Genomic DNA, 21,148 nt, shown 5'->3' with positions numbered 1-21,148 from the left:
CTTTAGACTGTACCTTAGTCTATTCTTTCAGACTGACTATACAGAAAGTCTTAGAGATCCATTATATGTCTTGCATAAGAACATAACTTCTGCTTGAAGATTTACAGCCTGGTGTCCACTCGTAATCATTAATGGGAATGATTCTATATGCTCCTTGGGAATTTATGATGGCGGTATGCAGCTGGTTTGAGTATTAAGGATTTGGACATTTCTTTATCTTGACTCACTACTAAATTTCCTGCCACGTGCAGATGTATCTCTGTCTTACCTTTGTATTAATCATAATAGGGTTGTGTTCATGATAAACTGTTTATGACTTAAAGCATAGAGTTAGAGCCACCTTCATCTGAGTCATTGGAAAATCTAGAAATATGCAGCCCTCTTTAGTGAAGGCAGCCTGATTTAAAAGAGACACATTTGTATTTTATCTTTCTAAGGGAGAAGTCTTAATTGATAGGAAGAACATAGCCATCAGAAATGTATTGCTGAAGCATATAAAATGCTTAATATAAAAATTAGAAAACCCAGGGGTTTCTGGAAGCATATGCTAATTGCTAATTCAAGGAGAGAGAAAAATACTTTATCATCTGGAAAAATGTCAAGTATCAAAAATTGTCCTTTCTTTTAAAAAAAAGTGGCCAGAATTGTATGCATTTAGAGATCATAAAAATCTGGCCACTCAATGTATATTTTGTCTATGGAATGTTGAAATAGGTAGATGAAATGATGATGTGGTAGATGTCACATAGCCCTAGCGAGATCCCCTTAAAAAATGAGTAACTTATTTTCCAAGCTGCTGAAAGTGCTCTCAGAAATCCAAGTCTTAGCCTTCTTTGGAAATATGTCAGCTGAAGAACACTACTTCATTCAAGTTCAAAACTCCTTCTAAGGGAAGCCCACTCTAGTGAATGATCAACTTATAACAGGTCACCCAATGTGCTGCAAATCTGAAGAACCATTGAGCCCCAGATAGTCCCTTGGAAGTAGCTGGGCTCTTTTTTTTTTTTTTTTTTAATCATTTTATTGTTTATACCATAGTCACTTGCAAATTGGCAAAAGTGTTCCATGACAAAGAGAACAAACAGATGTGTCATGCAACGTAAAATTAAATTAAGGCTTTTCTAAAGCTGGAGAAGTACCACAGAAACAGAATGCTGTAGCTATTTCAGACAACAGCCCAGGGGGTATGGGTGGGTAGGAATGGAGGGTGCTCCTACATTGGTAGGCCTTCTTGTATTGGCCTGAGACCACTGCTGGTTCCTGTGGGGAATTTCCTAATATGTTTGGTAAGCCGATCACCTGTAACCATTTATAAGTGGGATAGTGTGACACTTCTGCAGAATAAATTCTACAAGTTCCTAAGCAGTTTCTCTAAGTCTCATCTGCGATCAATGGTTGGTAAATTAGGATTCTGCAAAGGTAATCCCATAAACGGACATCCAGGGAAGTTTTACAACCAATGAAATTAAACCAAAAAATAAACAGCCACACAAACCAAACCTTCACACTGGACGAAAGTGATGTCACATCAGGAGTTCTGAAAGAACCAGAGCAGGCAAGGTCATTCAAACAGAAGATCCTCATCCTTCTCTTCAGCCAGAAGACTGGCAGGCTCCATCACCTCTCCAGCTATCCTCTGTTTCTCCAAGTCCCTCTCAGTTTTTTTTCCTTGAGAATCTTTTTCTTCCCCTGTATTTTCTTTAACCTACAGAACTCTTCTCGCTCTTTCACCCAGCTCTGTGATGATATAAGCAAGGGTATGTTCAATCCTGGAAATGATGACGTGTTCAGTGGCATTTACACGCCTGTTGGTTATCTTAATAGCTTCATCCCAAGTAACAAAGGAAGTCTGCAGCGAGGCGAGTTCCACCAGCAGTTCCACTGCTTTGGCATAATTCCTCTTCAATTTATTTATTTATTTATTTATTTATTTATTTATTTATTTATTTAAAAATATATTTTATTGAGTTTTTACAGAGAGGAAGAGAGAGGGATAGAGAGTTAGACACATCGATGAGAGAGAATCATCGATCAGCTGCCTCCTGCACACACCCTACTGGGGATGTGCCCGCAACCAAGGTACATGCCCTTGACCAGAATAGAACCTGGGACTTTTCAGCCCACAGGTCCACAGGTTGATGCACTATCCACTGAGCCAAACCAGTTTCGGCCAATTCCTCTTCAACTTAGCCATTTGTTCCCCACCTCTAGCTACACCAGTCAGTTCATCACTATCAGTTCCTTCATGGTAATGTTCAAATTCTGCTACATTATTTTTCTTTGCTGGAATTTTCACTTGGGCTTTATTTACATTTTGGATAACTGTGGTGCTGAAGTCCCCTGCTGTGAACTTGGCCACAGCAATTGAAAAGGTGGCTTCTCTCATCACTTCACCCATCAGCATTTTAGTCTGTATGATTTTCTTTAGGATCTGTTGAAATCAAAGAATTAAGGCATCAGATTTTTTTATTCAGGGGGTTTGCACTCATCTGTGCTCCTTTTAATCCAGCCTTCATGATGGTCTGTGCCATTCTCGAGGGAAAGATTTCAATTCAGTCATTGCCGGACATTCGGACCAGGACCGTTTGGCTCTGGTTCCCCCTGGGTTTCTTCCCCTCAGACCCAGCCACAGCATCTTCCTCTCAGCTGAGGTCTTGTTTAGACTGCATTGGAACTCCATTCCTCCTTCTACACAATCCTGTTTCCTTCTCTGCTTTCCTGTACTTTCCGTAGGTAATGACTCAAAGAAATCTCTGCCTCAGAGTGAGCTTTATTTGGAGAAAGTGTATTGTCAAATATGGTTAGAATTCTTAAAGTATCCTAAACTAAGGGACAAAAATGTCTTTCAAGTTCTGAAGCTAGAGGGAAGTTTTTACACTAAAGAAGCAAGGGAGAAATCTGTGACAATCAGAATGATTGGAAAGTAGTGTAGTAGTACACTGGGATTGAAGATCCTTGAGGGAAGATATTTTTGTCTGTTGGGTTCACAGACACTATTCTCAATGGCTAATTAATTCCTGATTTTTTTTTTTTTTTAAGAGCGAATAGAAGGGTGTCTTGCAGAACTCAAGAGCAAAATATGCAAATTATTGCAGCATGGCACTGGTATGATAACATTGAAAAGCCACTAGTACTGTTTCTCATTCTCTTCTTATTGGGTAGATAGATTTTTTTAGGGGTCTGCTTTTCTGTTTCACATGGCTGGATATTCTTTCTTCAGACTCCTTAGTATAAAACAAATTTATACAAAGGGATTAACTAACTTTATCTCAGTCCTGACTTTAAATTTCTGGGAAACAGTCTGATTGATTTCCCTTTTCCCCCAATTAGCTTGAGCCAAAAGGTAAGGGCTTAGAAATTCCTGGAAAACATGGATAATAGTGCACTGGATTGATTTAAAAAGTAGACTATTTTCAGGATAATTATAAATTCACACACAAAAAAATTAGAAGACAGTACCAAGATTTCCCATATACCAATTTTACTTATTATTAAAATCTAACATTAGTATGGTACACTCATTATAATATTACCTAAAGTATATAGTTTATTCAGATTTCCTTAGTTTCAACCTATAGCTCTTTTTATGTTTCTGATTCCCACATTTCTTTAAGTAGTCATATTTTTAGACTATTCTTGACTGTGATAGTTTCTGAGACTTTTGTTTTGATGACCTGATAGTTTTGAGTACCACTGGTAAGTTGTTTTACAGGATGCCTTTATTTTGGAATTTGTCTGGTTTTCTCATAATTAAACTGTTTTTTGTTTGTTTGTTTGTGTGTGTGTGGTTTTTGTTTGTTTGTTTGTTTATGCTTTTTGTGTGTGTGGGAGGGAGGGAAAACCACAGGATTATAGTACAATTTTCATCTCTATCAAGGTTACATTTTGTTAACATACTTTTCACTATTGATGCTGACCCAATGACTTGGCCAACATGTTTGTCAGGTTTCTCCACTATCCAGTTAATCCCTCCACACCACCTCTTCAATAGCATAGCCTTTGTCAGAAGGTCACTAAACACATCTCACATTATAGGGTTTTTGTACCTTCTCCCAGAGGTCAAGTTGTTATACCTCCTTAACTATTTAGAATTTGTCTTCATGGGATATTTGTCTCATATTAAAATTCTAATGTACTCAATTATTTATTAACTAGAGGCCCGGTGCATGAAAAGTCATACACTGGAAGTGAGGCTCCTCAGCCTGGCCTGTGGTTACCTGAGCTTCGGATGGCCCTGAGCAGCCACCATCCAAGGCTTGCCTGTGCCTTGGGCCAACCCTGGGTGGCTGGGGGCTAAGGGGACTGGGTGACTTTGGAGGCAGGCCCATGGCTGCTGCTCTAGCGGGGCTTAGGGGACTGGGCACCTCTATCTTGTGGCTGTGGGCACTGCCATCTTTGAGGGTGTGGCAATCAATTAGTATTCTCCTCCTTAATGGCTGTGCACACCATCATCTTTGAGGGCGGGTCAGTCAAATAGCATACCCTCTCCTTATTGAGTGTGTGCTGCCATCTTTTAGAGCGGGACAGTCCATGAGCATATTCTCTCCTTATTAGCTGTGAGTATCACTATCTTTGCAATGGTGTGTCAATTAGCATATTTCCTCTTTATTAGATAGGATATAGTATGGATATATATTTTATATTTTGAGTTATAATCTAACACTATTTATTTACTAAGTTATTCAAATTGTCTCAACTTTGCCTCTAGAAGCTATTTTCATTGGTCCTTGTGTTCCTATGACATAGTCCCATTAATGTGTGTTTTTTTTTGTGTGTGTGTGTGTTTTTTTTTTAATTATTTGCTTTGAGCAATTTTTTAATTTCTGGAATGGCAGCATATCCTAGGCATATTTTGTATAGTTCCAGCCCAGTGCTACCATCAACGACTTCTCCAAGGAAGTCTTGTTTCTTTTATTAGAGAATAGTAAATCAAGCAAGGTATGGTACTAGGGATATCTTCTCAGTTCATAAAGAACCACACACATATTTATGTATTTAACCATTTATATCTATATTAATCTAAACATGAGTTTATACTGATGTCTCTAACTCTAGTCTACTATCACGTGGATTATTTTAGCCTCTTTCCATTGTTTATCTGCAAATTAACACTACAACTTGAGAAATCTGACTCCTACATATGCCATCTGCTTGCTTAATTTTGAGTTCCTTTATACATGTATAGCAATATCAAAATTGTTTATCTCTTTCCTCATGGAAAATAACATTTCAACTAGGGTGCAGTGTTTATGTGTAGTTTCTTTTGCCTTTAGTCTCATGTGTGGTGAACCCCTTTCACATCCTGTGTGGTTCAGGGCTCAGGTTCAGGGTTTGGGTTTGGAGAAGGCTGCACACAAATGAAAACATACTACAAAAGTATTAATTTGGTGATATTGGGGGCCAGGCGGGAGCCCACCTCTAGTGGGAGGACTACATACTGTCTGGCTTTGCTATCCCCTTTTACTGAGACTATGGGGAAACACCAGTTCATTCTGAATCCATCTCACTTAGGCAGGAAATAATAGAAATTTACATAAGACAAACAGAGGTGGAGGGTGGAGGCTGCTTCAGCTAACAATGCTTCCACTAAACAGTGAGTGGTTAGAGCAATTAAGGTTGTTGACCAGCCTTCCTGGCTTCCTGTCCACATCTCTCTATTAGTGAAACAGTGATTGGTTTGCGGCACTTATGCATTTTCTGAAGTCAACATTTGCTCCCCACATTATTCAGTAAGGTTGTTTCACAATTAGATGGAATTAATCAATCTGCTTTCCTTCCTCAGATTTTCTGACCTTTTAAATGATTTAAAAAAAATATTCATATGTTAAAGTTCACTATTTGTGCGGTTTAGTCATGTGGTTTTTGGCTAATGTTTATTGCCATGTATTCACCATTAAAATACCACACAGAATAGTTTCACAGTAGCATGAACTATATTTCATCTATTTAACTCTCACTCTCTATCCCATAAGCTCATAGTTTTTATTGTGCCCATATTTTTGCCTTCTCTGAAATGTAATGCTTTGAAAGTGACACAAACCCAATCTTCTAACTCTGAGGTATAGAGTTGAAGAAATTCACAAACCTCACATTGAGAGCACAATAGAAAAAGTGTTTTGGGGAGTCAGCCACATTTCCATAAAGCAAAGGGAGTAAATGGCACACCTTCTCAGGAAATATTAATGAAATTGCTATCCTAAGTAGATGGCCACAGTGTCCCAGTAGAAGAGTTTGAGATGGTAGGAAATTGGATCTGAGTGCAAGATGTATAGAATAATATGGGATAAGTGACTGAGTTGTTAGATAATGGAGGTAATTTGGCTCCTGGCAATGACTCAGATAAAGAGGAAAATGAGAATGGGATTAGTCCATGGAGTCTCTGTGAGAAAGTGAGCCACAAAATCTTATGATATGGCTCAAAAAATGTTCCTTAGAAGCATGATGTACTGTGGGACCATATATCTCAATATTGTACATCTTAAGAAGGCAACTCCTTGAGTTTTAGTATCATATAAAAGAATTAAGTGACATGTAGTATAACTATACATTTCCTAGTCAGCATTTTGGTTTCTCAAGGAAGAAATATTGCAGAGAGTTTGCAAGTTCAAGTTGTAGAATCAGACATATCTGGCTTCAAATCAGGATTGCTATTCTCTTCTTTCTGTTTTTGTTACAGCTACACAGCCTTGAACTCTCCAAGTCTCGGTTTTTATCCTTTATAAAATAAATATATTAATAGTATATTATTCATATGGTTCTTGTGAAGATTAAATGAGCTAATTCATTCAAAGCAACTTCGTAAAGTGTCTTGCACATTGCAAGACAACGGTAATATCATACTATGACTGTTATTATTAGTCTTTTTAAACTCAAGACAGCAAATTCTGTATTTTTTATTCATTTTAATCTTTGTCATTCTAGACTTAAAAATACATTGAATTTTTTTTTCTATTAGCAAAGGATATTATGGAGAAAGTAATTTAGTCTCTCCATTGGCCCCCAAGAGGCCTCTGAGTCTTTGTACAACAGAAAATAATTCATTCTGAATCCATCTCACATCATCTTTCCCAGTTTGCCTGACTGCATCCTCCAGATTCTTTGAAAACTGTATGAGAACTTGTGGCATTATTTTCATTATCATATGTTTTAATAGCTCAAAGTGAATTCAAGAAAACCTCTATACCAGACATTATTTGGATTTTAGAAATTAACATCATTCCTTGGTAGATTTTTAAATCTTTGGTTATTTTTAAAAAATAATCACAATTATAAATGTATCAAGCAGAAATTTCTTAATCAATAGGTTTAAACATGAATAATGAACTTTATTACCACATTTAAATATTAGTATGGACAGTGACACTCTGAATTAAAACTCAGACTACATTCAGCCTCTCTTGTGGTCACACACACCTTTGGATAGAACATTCCAGCCAAACTAGGACTCTCTATCTGGTTTTCAATTCTCAGCTTTTTACTACCCGGCCAAGATGATAACATTAATGTAAGTTCAATGTAATATCACACAATTACTCCACTTGGTCCTCACAACAGTTCTATTAAACTGGCTAGAGTACTAATTAGCATTTATATTAAACAGAAGGTGAAATTGGGCTTACGAAATTAAGAAATGTGTTCAAGGTCACATGGCTAGTTAATGGTAAAGCTGGAATTAAAATTGAGGAAAATTAAAATCTAGGCAGAGCAAAATGTAACCCTATATCCACGATATCAGGAATCCCTGTGGCACACAGGGTGAAGTCTGTATGCATAGATAGAAAAGGTGGGATATGAGATTTTACAAGACAGCCTTGGAAAAATAAAAATAAATTAAAACATATTTTAAAGTAAAAATCATTGATAACAGCTCTCAACTAGAATATTCCACACTACAAGAGTGAAATAGTGGCTTCAGAAATTTTTTGTGAGCATGTGGGTTGCTCAGAAGTCCAAATTATGTAAGTTAATATTTGTGTAAATTCACTAACATGTTTAATATACTGCATGATTTACTCAAATCATTCTTTAAATGTTATTTTTTAAACCCAATAATTAGCAACATAAAAATATATATATACCCTGATTAAAGACTGTCAGTCCACATCCTCTTGTTAGGTGTGTAACTAGGGACCATCAACAGTTTCATGGAAGTATTTTGATCTGGTAAAAGTAATGAGTCTTGGTTTTAAAATCATAGCCTTAATAATTTTTAAATAGAATCTTGGCTAAAGTATTTAATCTCTTTAGGCCTGTTTCTTCTTTTGTAAAATGAGGATTATCATACCTACACTTAAAGGTCAGTGTTCAGGATAGAATGGCCAATTTTTACCTGTGTTATATGATGCTTAGATGGATATTTTGCTTACCTGTGGTTGTGTCTCCATATTACATTTTTGTCTAGTATCCTATAGGATGCACTGGAGGATCAACCAACAAAGCTTACAGTATGAATTTACCAATAGATAATACTGAAGATTTATTTAATTTTTATATTTTAAACATCAAAAGAAAACACCTCTATATATTCAAAGTGGGAGAAAATCATCCTGCAAAAGAGAAAGCCTGAGAATTGGAGGAAAATCTGATATTTATATTTTATGCTAAGAAAGAAGAGATATTCATGAAGATCATCTTTCATAAGATTTAACCTCACCAAAGTACTATATAATGATGAGTATCTTTAGCTTGGAGACTATTATCATAAGATGGAGAAGATGGGGTATAAAATATATATATTATATATAACGTAAGATATATATTTCACATCACTAGAAAACTATTCAAATATTTATGTACCCTGAGTATAAAATCTTCATATGATCTGATTCTCTAGTAGGTAATCTTCTCTACTGTAATTCTTCATTTTTTATTTCCTACTACAATGATGTTTATCTTAATATTGCAATTTTTTTAATGTTGAAAGATTACTTTTCTCCCTGGTAATGGGTTTTGCAAAAAAGATAGGTATAAAATGTCAACAATAGATAAATATTGTACATATTCAAAGAGACTGTCTCACTAGAGTTCTGATACACACCTGTTATATCTAATTCTAAATACAGAAGGCTGTTTCTTTTAGGAAATCAAGTTATATGTGCATTCAGTTGACAGTGTCACCTAGCAGTTTTATGTTGCTATGCATTTTCTATGCACAGTATTTTCTGTTATAACAGCAAAATATGCCTCTCTATCATAAATAAGGTACCTCTATTTCCAGATAGGGTTAATCTGGCAATTTCTGCTCTCTGGAATAAGAAATTCATTTCTTCAAAACAATTATAAATTAACTCAGTAGGCAGCTATTGGGTACATATTCTATGTCTAGTATGGCAAATTAAAGGCAAACAATCACTGTTAGTCTTGCAACTAGTTCGACCTGTTCCACAGGTGTTGCAATAATCTAACTGCATAATTAATCCAACTACATGCTGCATGCATGACGAGCCAATTTCTAAGGGGGGAAAGGAGCACAGCCAACCTGGATATTACAAAAAGGAGTTTAATTTCTAAACATGTCACCATTTTGTAAAGAGCAGAGTTGGTAGAGGAAAATATTCTCCTTATTTGGTCCCTTCTTTCTGAAATTGTTAAGGCTTTTTCATATTTTCAGTAGTGAGAGACATTGGATAGACCAGTTTTGTGTCCTCAATTTGTTTCCTTATCATTTTCCTTATTCTTCCTGGAACAGTACTAAAGGTTCCTGGAGAAGACAGTATCTCTCTTCCCATTCCAGAATTGACACTCCAGGAATAATTTAAGAATTGGGATTTTTGCCATAGACTTATTTGGACATATTTGTTCCTCACTGAAGTTACTGCTTCAGTTGATCTCTGTTATAATAAACCTCATTGTTTCCCTCCTCCTGCATCTTCCCTGCTTGGGCCTAATTTACTTCCTATGCATCCTTAAATTATATGTAAATAGACTATAATAGAGTCATCTATATATAAAAACAAAACAAAACAAAACAAAAAACCAAGCAGCTGGAATGACAAAATACCTAGAATGACTGGAATGACTGCAGTTGCTATAATGCACACTGCGGTGGCCAACTGGTCCAATGGGTCCCCCACAACCTCCTCTGGGGTCTCCCCCAAACTGGCCCCACCACAGATCGCTCCCCTCCACCCCAATTGGGGGCAGGGCTGGCCAGCCATCAGCCCTTGGTCCCTTCACCTGGCTGGCCTGACCCGATTGGCTGCCATTGGGGCAGGCCAGCCAGACTGCACCCATGCACAAATTCGTGCACCAGAAATCTAGTGTAATAATAATCATGTATAAGTAGTATAGAATCCTATATAATAAAAGCCTGATATGCTAAGTGTCCAGTCAGCTGTTCAACCAATCAAAGCATAAATGCTAATGATATGCTAAGACTGCTCAACTGTTTTCTATGACATTCACTGACTACCAGGGGGCAGATATTAGACTGGTAGCTATGATGTGCACTGACCACCAGGAGCCAGACACTCTGACTGGTAGGGTAGCTTGCTGCTCAAGACTGAGCAGATGTGTCAGACATACCCTGGAGGCCTCCCATAGTCTCTCCCCAGCTGGCCAACCTCCTGCGTCCCGTCCCTCCCCGGCCCTGATCATGCACCAGTTGGGTCCTTCAGCCTGGTCTGCACCCTCTCACAATCTGGACTGAAGGACAGCCTCCCCCTACCCTCCAAGTGCAAAATTTTGTGCATTGAGCCTCTAGTGTGATATAAAGTATTATATTACCAATGAATTATAGTAGATAATTTCTATAATCCTTAAAGCACATATATCTGTTCTTCCTAAATGAGTTGTCTTTCCTTCCTGAGCACACAAACAGATGCTATTTCTCATCCTCCTTTGCCATTACATCTAACCATGAGATTCAATTCTGATCAAGGAATTATTAATAAAAATACTATGTGCTACTTTCAGGTCTAGCTCTTACAAGTTTCCCACTTGAACTCCTCATTGTCCTTCCCCTTTCTGGCTGGCTAATGAAGGCAACCACCAAGGTAACCATGTGATGAAATGTCAGACCCTCAATCAGACTAAGTCCTTAATTGTGTTCTTGGACCTGAACCATATATATGATCTTTTACCCTCTACTCTTATTGACCAGGAGTACTAACTTGGAATGTTACATAAGTTGAAAAATAAACTCCAACTAACCTTGAACTATAATATATTTGGGGTTTGTTATTTTTGTTTTGTTGTCATAGCATAGCATGCCATAAGTGGTATTTTGGTAAGGAGTAGATTAAAATTGGCCTGTATGACAGAAGAACTGGTGGATTTCATCATGCAATATTACTTTGCAAGTTTTAACACATTCAGATTTCAACATGGACTATAAAATAAAAATAAAAATAGTTTTTTTTCATTGTACATTATAAATATTTGCCATTTGATATGCACAGGTTTCGGGATAAATACCATATTAAGTATCTACTATAAGAAACAGTTATTATCTTCAGGATACTGCCCTCAAGGACAAAAGCACAGTTTATAGAAATTTCATTTATATTCCTATGGAAGTTATTACTATGAGCTTTGGACCATTGAATGAAGGCATGTATACAGGAATCAATAGAAAATCAACAATAAATCATATTATTTCCAGAGAGAAGTGATTACCTCTAAGTGGGCAATAAAAAGATTCAAAGTGGAGATAAGACTTGCATGGGCATATCAGATAGACAGATAGATGGATGGATAGAAGGATGGATGGATGGAGGAAAGATTGATACAATTAGAAAAAGTATGGAAGAATTCCAGTTAAGATAGTATGAAACAGAAATGAGAGTAAACAGAACATAATAAGGTAAACACCATCCTCATCAGAACATAATAAGGTAAACACCATCCTCATCAGACTTGTGATCTCACAGAGGTGAGTCACCAGAAACCAGATGAACTGATGGTTAATACTGCTCAGGTGCTAGTGGAGTTGCTTAAGCATTTTGCTAAAGATCTTAGCCTTTGTGCTGTAGGTAGTAAAGGAGATCATAATAATAAGTATGTACAATTTTTGAGGTAATTTTAAGAGTTTAGAGGAAAAAAAAGATTTTCTACCTCGAGTCTCCTAAATTTTCAGTGGCTGTTTTATTTTGGCAAATCACCATCAAAGGTAATTCATAGACAAGCTTTGAAATTGAGAAGAATAAAAATCTCAGAATCAAGTGTTCAAGGGCTTTCATAAAGAATGGGCCCTGATCATTTCCCAGCTCTCAGAACACTCTCCTGACTGTTTCCTTTCATGCTTTCAGAACAGGACAAAACAATTTTACTTTCCTATAAAGGAGGCGGTTGAGAAGAGCATTATGTTTCTTTTAATCTGTCAGATGTATCCTTTTGTTTAGGTGACTGCATCCAGACTGTCCAGCAGAAATCTGTGCATAGCAGTGACAAATTGATAAGAGCTTGGTTGTGGCTTTCCACACCGTTACATTTCTCCAGAGTGCATTTATCAATCAGAATGTGTGATCTCCTCAAAAACTATCAGAGACTATCCATAATAATTAGTACCACTTCCCCTATAATAATGACAATGATACTACTACTACTATTAATAATAATAATAATAATAATAATAATAATAATAATAATAATGGCAGCTTCATTTCCCCCCTAAGTATTTCTAATAAATACTGTTATACAAAAAAAATGCATTTTAACTGGAATTCCAGGGGCCAAAAGCCAGAAATGCATAACAAACAGCGAGAAATACTGATGAAATGCCAACCGAAACCAGGTTGAGTTTATGTACAATGGCTATCCTTACTGTGGTAGAGGGTTTCAACCTCTGAGAAGATGAGGGGGCGGGGGAGAAACAACAAAATTGTCTGAGGTTTCTGATTATGGTGAAAAAAAAAATCTCTCCAAATCTCTCATGAAAAGAATTGAGGTACTACAAGATATTCTTACTTTCAAAACTGAGTGATGAGAATGAACTTCAAAGGACTTTGCCACAATATCTAGCATGAGTGAATGCTACAAGAGAAGTGTGATGTCTCAAGGAGGTTTACAAGTTCAATCCCACTTACAAAGTGAGCAGGCACTTGACAAAATACCCACTTTTTTGTGGACAAACGGGGAAAAAAAATCAAGTAGACTCTGCTTAAAAACGATATCTATCTATTGATGTGAAACCTTGTGGAGGGGTTTTCAACTGGCTTTTACATGCCATTCTTAAGAGGAAGTGTGCTCAACAGCCACATAGATATGGTCCATGAAGAACAATGTAAGTACAGTGCTTACTCTTAGTTTCAATGGGTAGGCTTATAGAAGATGAGGAAGGCCAGACACCTTGGAAAGGAAGGAAAAGATTCAGACAGCTTGAAGCAAGTGGTAGCAGATATTCAATAGATGGCGCTCTTCCCCCTGATTTGAGCTTGCTCATCCCTGCAATGGCTCAGATTTCCAGATCTCCAGACCATAGGCAGGATCTCTTCCTCCCAACCTCTTCATTTTATCTCTAATCACTCAACTATATTGAATTTGGCGATTCAGCCATAGGAAACTAACAATTTAGGAATGCCTTAATATGCCATGCTCTCTTAGGTCTCTACTCTTTTTGAAATGTGTTTGCAATGATTGCTGTGTGACCCTGTTCCTTTATTTTATTTTATTTTATTTTATTTTATTTTATTTTATTTTATTTTATTTTTAAGTGAGAAGGTAGCTGGCCAACCCCCCTCTGCTTCTTCCTTTGCCTTGCCCATTCTGTTTGCTGCAACAGGCGTCTTATGAAGGAAAGAGCAATGGGAAACAGATGCAATGCCATCCTGTGCCTCCCATGCTGAAGTGGCTGTTGCATGTTCCTTTGAAAACAAATACCACAGTATGCGTCATTTCTCAGCAGTGCAGAGGAATCCTTACTTTTCTCATTTTCCTAGACAGTCAGTGTCTTGGCTGGACCTAAACTCGAAAAGTTGTTATTTACAGAGTTGAACATAGATACTTACCTCTATGAATAACTTCAAGCAAATGTTTCTTATTCAGTGATCAGAAGCTCTGGAGAAAATGAACAAATTGAGTAGATGAATGATATAATAATTTCTGAACGCACCTCAAAGAACAGGAAAGACTCTTGTGAATTCAGTAATAAGTTTTAATGATTTTATAATGCGTTCATTACATTTATATAAAAATTAAAACGTGTGTGTAATATACATATAACACAGAACCTCTAGGCTCTTTGCAATGGTGTTTCACATTCACAGAAATTCACACTGGCCTTGAAACAATTCTGCCTGTCTTATCTCCACTGCTTGGGAGCCACTGTTGTGGATCATTGGATAATGGAGCACAGTGAAGATGGATTTAGTACTATCTAATGCTACGCTCTCCTGTCTTTTTTGGATTTGTTTCATCTATGTAGTCTATGGTGTGCTGAGTTTCTACTTGCTTGGGGTAGGAAAAAAAATCTGTGGAATTTAGACTGAGTCATTTTTTCACCCGGTAGTTCTCTTAGGTATACTGCATAGGGTCACAGAAGGAGAGCAAGCTCCTTGGGGTCAAATGGAGGTTGAGCTGCATGGTTGTTAGTGTTGGCTCTATATCCTGTTTCTCCAAAACTAAGACAGTGACTTATATTAATTTTTGCTCCCAAAGATGCGCTAGGTCTTATTTTCAGGGGATGTCTTATTTTTCCATGAAGAAGAATACGGTACACATTTATTGTTAAATGAAAATAAAGGAAATTTATTACGGTAGTACAATAGTTGTCAACACAAACCAGACAAACTGTGAATCCTACAGTATCAAGAATTTACTCATTTATTCAATGATAATCATGTCATCATCTTCTGAAACATCATCATAACAATCCAATTCCTGAATTTCCTGGTGAATTTCTTGTGACTCCATTTCTTTCAGAATCAGTGGACCAAATCTCTCATGTTTAGCCTAGGGGGGGAGCCTTATTTTCAGGGGGATGCCTTATATTTCACTCAGAAGGAAACCTGTAAGTAGGTCTTATTTTCGGAGGATGTCTTTTTTTCAGGGAAACACGGTATGTCCATAAGGGTATGGATGTCAGGGTTAGCTAATAAAAGGATAGAATCTATAATAATAATAAAAAAGCCTAATATGATCATTAGACCAGACATCCTTCTAGATGACTTTCCAGACAAAGCTGGGGTTGTGAGGGAAGCTCTGGTCCCAGGTGCCAGAGGGAAGCCAGTGCTGAAAGCCAGGGGAAGGAAGGCCTACTCTTGCAGAATTTTGTGCATTGGGTCTCTAGTATCAGGATAAATATGGATTTCATCATAAAATATGTATAATTTTGCCGAAACCGGTTTGGCTCAGTGGTAGAGCATTGGTCTGCGGACTGAAAGGTCCCAGGTTCGATTCCTGTCAAGGGCATGTACATTGGTTGCGGGCACATCCCCGGTACGGGGTGTGAAAGAGGCAGCTGGTTGATGTTTCTCTCTCATCGACGTTTCTAGCTCTCTATCCCTCTCTCTTCCTCTCTGTAAAAAAAATCAATAAAATATATGTAAAATAAATAAATAAATAAAATATGTATAATTTTTTGGGCATAACTATTGTGTTGTGCAATATTTGTGATTCACATATCTGGCTTGACATTCCTTTAGAATTGCTTAGTTCTCCAACTACTGCTATGGTGACTATCACATGGGGAACACCTTAGCTGAAGAGAAATACGAGGCAATACAAACAGAAACAAGAGTCTAAATATAGAGCTCAGAGGTTCCAAAACTTTGTTGCAGCTGCCATATATTTTTCAAGATTAAAATCCATGAGAATTCACTTTAAAATATTTAGCAAGAGGTAGCACTCAAGTCAAAGTGCTCTAACTGTGTTATTAGACCTTCCATGGTGTCAGAAGACCAATACAATTTATTATGTGTTGATTTTATGTGATAAGCTCAAAACATGAAAAACAGGGAATGTTGTACACAAATTAGAACTGGAATTTGGAAGTCCTGAGGATCAGAGAAAGTTCTTAAAGACTGACAACTTATATGGGCCACATCCTTGTTTATCAAAGGTTGGTCATTGGGCAAGCAACACTGACCTCATTTGGAAGCTTGTTACAAATGCAGAATTTTAGGCCCCACTCTGATCCTTCTATTTCCTGATCTTCATTTAAAAAGATTCCCAAGGTGACAGGTATGGCATTAATATTATTAATATTAAGGGAAACCTATATTGGATGTCCTCTGTCATAGCATCTCGGTTCTTGTTTATTTTTTTCATAATACTCTAGTCTATACCATCTCAATACTATTCAATTACATTTCTATTCTTCAGTTCAGATTCCAGAGAAATATGATCAGTTTATCTAGTTACTATAAATTTACTGTGTAAAGCCTTCTATATCAGGTCTTTCCATGAGTGATTTTTAGGTTTTCAGGGACAGCCTTGAGTTAGGAACTCTAATGCTCCAAGGAGTGACCACTCATTTAAAACAAAAATAAAGGGTAAGTGTATATTTAACTTCATACATATATTACTTATCTATTATTTGTGTAATTAATAACCCAACAAACTGGTAAATTTTGTTTTAAAAAAAATTCCAATTTTGTGTAACTTGTTGAATTTATTGTGATGAAGTATTTTATATCATTTGCTTCTAGAGGCCCAATGCACGAAATTCATGCATGGTTAGTATCCCTAGGCCTGGCTGGCAATCAGGACTGAGCTGTGAGGCAACCAGTGGGGCAATGAGGGCGGGGGGCATGACAGAGAGGATGCCACCCTGTCCGTGGGAGCTGGCATTTGGTGCAATTAGAACAAAGTCGTTTGAAAGCCTTCACTCCAGTGCTTTGCGAAGCGAAGAGCTGTTATTTTAGAGCAGCTGCAACTGCCCCAGGGAATTATGATGGCCAAGGGCAGGGCAGGAATTCATCAGTGTTTACACCTAGAGCAGCAGCAGAGAGAAATTTAAGTCCGGAAATTAGACTTGTTTTAGGCATGTGGGTGATTAGCACTCAGCCACAAGGCAAGTAAAGGGAGAAAAAGGCACAATTAAAATCAGCCCTATGGTAACTTCTTAATAGGTTCTGGATGGAAAGAGATTTTAAAAGATTTTCTTTGGATTCCCTGCATCTATAACTGGCATTCATTGAGTGCCAACCTGTGCTAGCTCTTTATATATCTCGTGAACCCTCACAGGTATTAGGTGAGTTAGGTATTATATTTCTACTTTTTTAATGAGGAAACTGAAGTTTATTCATTAAATAAGTTTAATGATTTCCCAAAGATTACAGAGTGCCTCATTAAAAATTAAAACTTTTGCATCTGAGATATGCCTTATGTTCAAGGGGTGCAAGGACAAGCTATAGACTTAGAAAAATATGTTACAAAACACATATTAAACATATTTAGAATATACAAAAATTAAAAACTCATCAGTTAAAGTACAGCAATTCAATTATAATATGGGCAAATGCATGCACAGATATCTATCAAAGAAGATAGACAGATGGGAAATAAATACTCATGAGGAAAATACAAATTAACTACAATTAGATACTACTATGAACATATCAGAATTGATCAAATGAAAAATTTTGATAATACCCAATGCTGGCAAGAATGTGGATGTATTGGTTCACTCATGCATTGCTGATGATAATGTAAAATGGTGCAGCTAGTTGAGAAAATAATACGGAAATTAATTTTAAAACTAAAAATAATCTTACAGTATGACACAGAAATTGCACTCGGGCATTTATTCCATAGAAACTAAGACTTATTTTCATGCCAGAACTTTCACATGAATATATATAGCAACTTTATTCATAATAGCCTCACATGGGAAAATACTCAAATGTCATTCAATGGGTGAATAGGTAAACATCCACTGGTATATCCATCCTGTGAACTACTGCTCAGCAATATTAAACATCAAATTTTGATACACACAGCTAATCGTATGGAAATTATGCTGAATTTTTAAAAAAATATTTCTATTTTGTCCTAACCTGTTTGACACAGTAGATAGAGCATCAGCCTGCAGACCAAAGGGTCCCAGGTTTGATTCCGATCGAGGGCATGTACCTTAGTTACTAGCCTATCCCTAGTGAGGAGTGTACATAGGCAGCTGATCAATATTTCTCTCTCATCGATGTTTCTAATTCTCTATCCCATTCCCTTCCTCTTTGTAAAACATCAATAAAATATATTTTTTAAATATTCCTATTTCAAAATTATATGTACTGCATTATTTTATTTTTAAAAATCTCATTATAATGTAACTATAATGATGGAGACAATATTAGTGGTGGCAGGAAGTTAGGGAAAAAGGCTAGAGATCAGGGATAGCCAGAGTGAATTCTGCAGTGATAGTTTCAGTTGGATAAAATTTTGGTGGTTGTTATAGAAGGCTACTCAGATATTAAAATTTTATAGAGCTGTATAAAGACATAAACAAACACAAATGAGTTTATGTATAATTAATGGATCTTGAATAAGCTATGAATTTTACAAATGCCAAATGTTTGCTTTTGATGCTATACTATCGTATAAATTGTTGACATTTGGGGGTGGGTCTGGGACAAGTGTGCAAAGGACTGCATTGTATATTTCTTTCCAACCTCCTATGACTCTATACTTATTTTAAAATGAAAAGTTAAAAAAAATAATTTTATCTTTCTTAAAACATCTTTAAAGAAACATTTTAAACCCCCCAAATTCAGAGTTTAGAACAACTTTCTTCAGGGAAATATTAATTGTAATTGTGAATCAATGGATAACTTGTCTCTGCTTCTCCTCTCTGACCTGGTGAAGGCTGAATTATGACCTTCAGTCCCCTGCCCAGACCTGTGAGAATGGAAGTCAGTTTTTGGCTTAAAGTGCATCTGTTTAGTACTCTTGGGAATTTGAAATTGTGTCACAGAATTTCCATTTGGCCCATGTCAGGCAAATCTGTGGTCCTGGAGCCCTGGGCCATGGCTGGTCTTGGCACATCCAAGCAGTGACAGTCTGTGGTGATATTCCAACAGTTACCAATGGTCATTAATTGTCTGTCACATTTTTTTTCTGGGATTGGTATATGCCCTTAGGGGATAAGGTAATATGTTTTTGTTTTACATTACTTGACATAGAAAGGTTCTAAAACACTTTTTTTGTGTGTGCAAAGTTAATCACAGTTATATTTCCCTGAAACACATAAAAATTTTTCTTACAATTATAGATTTTAAGAGTTTTGATATAACATACATTTTATTACCTAACATATCTGGAGAGGAAATAAACTCAATACTCATGTGTATCCCAATGGGGTTGTTGGTCATATCAATATTAGGAAGAGGGTAAATGTTTTAAAAATGCACATGCTTTTTAATTCAGCATTGGATCCTAGAGAATTTGCTGAGGAAATGCAATGAATGATTTAATTTGAAGTATATATATTTTTGTAGCACTGTTTCCACATAGCAAACAAGCTAAATATCCAACATGGTTATTGGATTGTATACCAAACAGTGAAATAAACTCAACAGATAATATTTATGTGATTTAAAAAAAAAGTACATTATATCTGTCTGAATGAAAGCCTACAATGTAGATAAAACACATTTGCTTTGACATCAATAAGACTTGGATTCAATAATTAGCTCTGTTTTTTATCCATGTTAAGCTACTTAATTATACTTTCACCATCCTGTATTATTTTTCCTGACTGTTCATATGGTGTATATCATTGACATAGTGGCTCCAAATAACACATATCTTATTACCTTACTAGAGTCCTGATGCAAGAAATTCATGCAAGTGTAGGTCTTCCTTACAGCCCTGGCTTCTTCTGGAAGGTGGCCCGGAAGGACTTCGGGTCTAATTAACATATTATGCTTTTATTATTATAGTTTCATGTGCAGCTTAACTGAATCTTTGTGCAGTGTCTCACAAGTTTTGAACTCACCTGAGGCTTGAAGTCCTCTTTTAAGGTCATTTTTAGTTGGCAGAATTCAGTTGAAGCCCACCATACCTGGAAGTTGCCCATTAATCCGTGATGGGTGAGCCTCTATACAATATTCCATTTTGCTTCTCCAAGACCAACAAGGGAGTGTTTTAGTTGTATAGGTTAGGCCACCCAGGATAATCTATCTTTGGCTAACTCAAAATCAACTGATTTGGAGTGTTTGTTATGTTTTCAAAATCCCCATACCTTTTTGCCATTGAAAGTACCCTGCTCACACTCAAAGGAAGGGATTATAAAGACAGTAATGAAGCATTGGAAATCATCTCAAAAATCTGACTACCAAACATACTAATGCTAAATGTGTTTATTTTTAAAAATGAGCTGATAATTCACCAACTTAAGTGGACTTATATAACAATTAGATATGATAAAAATTTGAATTGCAATTCTCACGTCAAAACTTATATTTATTGTAATTAATAATATTAGTTTTATCAGTATTGAAAAAAAGAACTTACAAAATATGTAAGGCAACATATCCAAATTCTACAATGACTATCTCTCCTTGGTATGGAATCATGGATAATAATTATTTTCTGCTTATTTCTGTTTTATTAATATTATTAGTCTTTTGCATTTTGTACAGTATTTTCCGGCTTATAAGACAACATTTGAACTGAAAAAAAGCCTGCTCAGATTGGCCAGAGTCAGAGAGGCTGTCTATTAAAAAAAGAACTGGTGTTGCCTCGGAAGTAGGGGGTGCTCTTATACAGCGAATATAGGCCTAAACCTATGTTTTAACTATAAAATTAGGGGGATCATCTTATACACCAGGAAAATACGGTAATTTGATGTGTGTACTTGCAAGGCATTTAATATGTTCCAGGTCACTGTCATAAGTTCATAAATTAATTCATTTAGTTTTCATAAAATCCTATGAGTTAGGTTCTATTAATATCCTTAGTTTACAGTTGAAGAAACTGAGGTCAAGAGAGGTTAAATGATATGCTCAAAGTCACCTCAATATTAAGACTTAGAATCAAAGCAGTAATTTATGCAGACTGACTTTTGGTACTTCACTATTTTACCTTCCTGTCAACATTCACTGTTTCAGTAGTAATGGAAACAGTATGATTTACATCTATATATATTATATAAAAAGCTAATATGCAAAGAGTCCCCACATGACTTAGACCGGGAGATGGGGAGCTCTATCACCTGCTATGATATGCAATGACCACAAGGGGATGGCGTGGGATGACAGAAGGCCCAGGC

General features: G+C 36.5%; 1 pseudogene; it reads right to left on the bottom strand.

The window, feature by feature from the left end:
• Positions 1–995: 995 nt before the first annotated feature.
• LOC118713402 lies at positions 996–2,570 on the bottom strand (annotated as a pseudogene).
• Positions 2,571–21,148: the final 18,578 nt, after the last annotated feature.

Source organism: Pipistrellus kuhlii, unplaced genomic scaffold, assembly GCF_014108245.1.
Source record: "Pipistrellus kuhlii isolate mPipKuh1 unplaced genomic scaffold, mPipKuh1.p scaffold_m20_p_9, whole genome shotgun sequence".
Lineage (NCBI taxonomy): Eukaryota > Metazoa > Chordata > Mammalia > Chiroptera > Vespertilionidae > Pipistrellus > Pipistrellus kuhlii.
The sequence above is the reverse complement of the archived record's forward strand: the minus strand, read 5'-3'. Positions and strand labels throughout refer to the sequence as shown.